This window comes from Bos mutus, chromosome 11 (genome assembly GCF_027580195.1).
Source record: "Bos mutus isolate GX-2022 chromosome 11, NWIPB_WYAK_1.1, whole genome shotgun sequence".
NCBI classification, from domain to species: domain Eukaryota; kingdom Metazoa; phylum Chordata; class Mammalia; order Artiodactyla; family Bovidae; genus Bos; species Bos mutus.
In genome coordinates, this window is record NC_091627.1 from 2,028,495 (window position 1) to 2,033,289 (window position 4,795).

Genomic DNA, 4,795 nt, shown 5'->3' on the forward strand with positions numbered 1-4,795 from the left:
CCATAAGACAAAGCCACCAAGTCAAACAGCCACTTCGGCTAAAGGGCGGGGAGAGCCCAAGTCCTCACCGTCACCCTCCCTGCTGGGCATTTCTCACCAGGTTCAGTGGACATTTAAGAGCCCAGCCAGGGTGCCACCTCCATCCCTCCCACCTGCAGCCCTCACGCGACCTTCCGGCATCACCTCCCCGAAATATGCTGCTGGAGGTCCACCCCCTTGCTACACAACCCTCCTTGGCTCCCCATTACCCCCGCATGAATGTTCTCATCGCTCCCAGTGCCGGACTCTCCTTCCCAACCCAGCTCCCCACACTGAGGCCACACCTCCCCCTCCTCCTGGGCCTTCCCCCCGAGGGCCCTTGGGATGTCCTGTTTTGCCAGGAGGTACCTCCCGGTCCGCCCCACTCCCCTCTTCACAGGGGCCCAAGCACAGCGGGCCCCTCCCAGCTCTGCATTCAAGCTGGTCTGGAAAGCTCATTCATACTAGAGTGGAATTAGCTAAAAGTGGCTTCGGGGTGAATTTGCTCTGGAAACACACTACTGTTTATCTGGAGCTCCTAGAAGTCAGCCTAGAGCCAAAGGCCCGGAAGTTTAGGTTTCAAGTTGGGGGGCACTCTCCTGCTCCCCTCGTTTCCAAGGCCCACAGTGGCCAGCACCTCACTGGGCCCCTCCTAGAGCTGGCAGCAGGGCTGGATCAGGCCGGCAGGGGTCTGGCCTGCACTCCAGACACCCCCCTCCCTCATTCCCAACCCGAGGCTTAGGGCCCTCTGATCCCGGACGTGCCCCTGGGTCGTGGGACTTCAGGAACCAGAGAGGGTCCCACAGGGATGGTCTGGTGGGGAGTGGATCTCAGGCCCCACCACAGGCCCCGAATTCCAGGCTAATTGGCGTCTGGCAGAGCACACTCCTCGACCCCGACCTGCTTTCCTGCCAGGTCTGCAAGCTGACCACCCGCCTCTACGACAGCCCCCCAAACCCGACTGCCTGGGCCGCCCCGGGAAGCCTCTGACCGGGCCCTCTCCCAGCCGGCAGGCACCACAGCGGCTGGGCTGCGGGCCTGGGAGATGTGTCTCCCTGACCTCGGGGCCAGAGCATTGCAGCAAAGCCACCGGAGACAGAGGCGGGCCCCGGAGGCGTGCAGGGGAGACTAGAGGCGGCTCATAAACACGGATAGGAGGACGCGTCTGCACTGACCCAGATGCGGGGACGGGAAGCCCAGCTCCAGGCAGAGCTCTCCCCCGGGAGTTGCCCAACTGGACTGTTGCAATGGGCTAGGATTCCAGGGTCAGCCCTGCAGATGGCTGCCCAGGCCGGGCCTCCTGGCTGCCCTGAGCACCAAGGGTGTGGGGACAGTGGCTGCCCGGCATGGGGAAAGCCCAGCGTTCCTGGGCCCCACGCCCTGCTGTCTGTGGCTGGGGCAAGGGGCAGGAATCAGGCCTCTGGGGCAGCAGCAGCTCAGGGCCAACCATTCTCACCCCAGGACAGTCCAAGATGCCCCCCACTTGCCCCCAGGAAACACGGAAGACCCAGGCCCATGCCTGACGACCATGAGCCCCGGCTGCAGCTCTGCAGCCCTGGCCCAGGGGGCTCCCCAACCCACTCCCACCCCTCTGCAGCCCTGCTGTCTTCCGTCATGTGGACCCTGGGGCAGAGGGTGGAGGCAGATGACCGCGCTGCCCACAGAAGCAATCTTAAACTTGCCCCAGCACATGCCCTCCGGCCTCACGAGGGCCCTCTGGGCTCACGAGGACTCCGGGAGGCCATATGCCCTGGCCTCACCTGCTTGTCACACAGGGCAGCCTGGCCCCCATCCACCAGCCCCTGCCCCACCTCCCCGGGGAAGGGGCAAAGCAACCCCATTCCTTCTACAGTCGTGTCCAACTCTGTGCGACCCCATGGACTGCAGCCTACCAGGCTTCATCCATGGGATTTTCCAGGCAAGAACACTGGAGTGGGTTGCCATTTCCTTCTCCAATTCCTTCTACAGGTGTTTACCAAATCCCTCCTTTTGTTCTGCAGAATCTAATTTCTTTTTTTGGTCCACCCACGGTTTCCAAGCACTTTACAATAGGTACGAGGCCAGGAAGCAGAGGTTCCCGCCCCACCCTACGGGTGAGAAAGAGGGGAAGGGTCCAGCCAGGACCACAGAGCCCCCGGTTCAAGCCCTTCCTCCTCCCTCCTCCTCCTTCCAAGCGGCGCCCTGCCCATTGGCCCAGTAGGGCAGCCCTCGGGCCTTGCATCTTCTCTGAGCAGCCCAGCCCAGGGTGGCCCAGCCCCAGCCAAAGCAGACTGGACACAGGCCCACAGCCCTGCCGGAGGACCAAGGGCCGGGAGACCCGCAGCGACGGTGACTCCTGGGCCCCCGTCCCCTTTTGAGGTCAGGGTCCCGCCTGGATTCAGGGGCACTGTCCGGGTAGCAATGGCTCCTTTCACACGGCCCTCTGGCTGAGGGGTCAACCCCAGAGGAGGCGCCTCCACAGCCAAGGAGCCCCCCAGTTCCCCATCGATGAGAGGCGTAACTCCCACCCACAGTGGGGCCTGGCACTTGGGCTCCCTGCCGAGTTCTTGGTGGGAACCCCCAGGACATGCTGGCCTCTGAGCCCACCTCCCAGCTCAAGCTACTGCTTGATCACAGATGCCCAGGCAGGAAGCAGAACCTTCTGGAATGCTCAGAGGTGATGGGCCTGGCTGAGAGTCCTGCTCCCCAGCCAAGGCCACGCTCAAGGATGGGTCTAGGACCACCGGCTGGCCCGTCCCCAGCAGGACCCGTGTAATCCGCCCAGAGCAACACAGCTAGTTAAAAGTTTTATTGATTGAACACAATTGAGTGTTAGCAGTAAAAGTTCTCCTGATGTAACCCACTTTTTCTTAATGGGTAATCTCAGACACTCAAGTTTGTATGTTAAAGGAGCTTTAGGACAATTTAATAGCTCATAAAATTTTATGGTCCCAGTTGAAATCAGAGTGATAACTCTGGCCTGCACGGTGATAGTTTGCTAAACGTCTCTCATCTATTTTTTCCCCTGTTTATTGGAAAGCTAACATCTGCTCCGCTATGGGCGGAAAGAAAAGGGAAGGGAAATAACGATCTATTTTTCTAGAAGGGAGGTGAGAGATTCGGGCCCTCCTGGCAGCATCCTATGTTCCAAACACACGATTTTCCTTTCAGTCAAAAAGAGGTTCAAAAAACCAGCTGACCCGCGGTTCACAGAAGGAACACCCCTGCAGGCACAGGGACCCCTGGGCGGCTGCGGAGCACCAGAAGTCTATGCAGGCCACGGCCGCGTCCGGGGCTCAGCCCCAACCCGGGGAGCCCGTTAAGAGGCACTACCTGCTAACTGATAAAGCACCCACCGTGCAAAGGTCCAGGGGGGCCCACGAAGACCAAGGACAGGAGTTCCCTGCCTGCGAGGAGCTTCCCTTCGGCAGGTTAAACTAAATGGGCGGGCTCTGCACCCAGGCGGCCCTGCCCGAGACTTCCGGGAGGCGGCGGAGGTGGGACCGGGGCTCCAGGGACGAGCAGGAGCCAGAAGCGGGGTCCGAAGGACAGGAGAGCCTGAAGCCCCAGCTGCAGCCCCGGGCAGCGTCGCCCGAGCTCAGGGAGCCTCAGCTTCCTTGTCTTTCAAGTGGGACCAAGTGTTCACACCTACCTCTCAGGGTCGGTGTCGGGGTAACATCAGGTGAAGCATGTGGAATGCCGGCCAGAACTGGGGCTTCAGACGCATCACCAACACGTGGATGAACTTCAAAGACAAGCCCCCAGGCGAGAGAAGCAGGCGCGAGCGGCCACGTGTGGCCAGGAAGTGTCCGGCCTGAGGACATCCCTCGAGACAGAAGCCCGACCGGGGGTTGCCAAGGCCTGGGAGGGGGCAGTTTCCTTTGGGGTGATGACAAGGTTCTGGAACCAGATAGAGGGCTGGGAGCACAGCACTGAATGGGCTGAGCGCTGCCGGATGGTCCACTTGGCGGCGGCTCGTCTTATGGCATGTGAATTCCACCTCAACACAAATTGCTCTTAAAGAAAGGAACGTGTGTTGACAAACACGGCGTGTGGAAAGATCGCCGGGCCGGACCCCAGACACGCTGCCCCCTGTGAAGACACGCTCCTTCAGCCTGTGAAGGTGGAGCTGCCGCGTCTCCCCCACCACCCCCGCTCCGGCCCTGGGAACCTGCAGCCCGGCCGGCAGTGCCCGGCGGAGCCTGGACTCGGCAGGCACTGGGGAGGGTGCCCGTCAGCTGCCCCAGGGAGGGCGCTGGAGAGGCCTGCGTCCGGGACTGCTGGAGGGCTGCTGTGTATGAAAGGTGTGATTTATGGGGGCTCGTTAGAAAGAGAGAAGCACTCGCTTTCAGGCACACTCACTGCGCCTGCCAGGGAGCCCCTGCCCGGGGGCCACGGGCAGTGGGAACCCCCTGCCTCACCCGCCCCAGGCCCTGGGGGCGCTCTGCGTCTCTGCCCACCCCCAAGCCAAGCCCCAATCCTGGCTCCTCTGGATCCCTCCAGATTTCCCGTTCCAATCCCACCGAGGGGGGCCGTGGAGCTGGGGCTGGGCATCTCTGTGCTGTGACCACCACCACCCCCAGCCCGGAGGCACCCTGGACACGGTGTGAGCCCACCTGCCTGGGGAGAAGGCGGCCCCGCCCGCACCCGCGGAGGAAGCACTGGCCACGGCGGCTGACACGGAGGCGGTGCTGGGCTTCCCCCCAGGGGCCCACTCCCCGGACCGCATCCAGGGCTTCTGGCCACCAGCATAAGGGATGAAAAGAGGCCACGTGCCTCCAGGCCCAGGGGAGCAGCC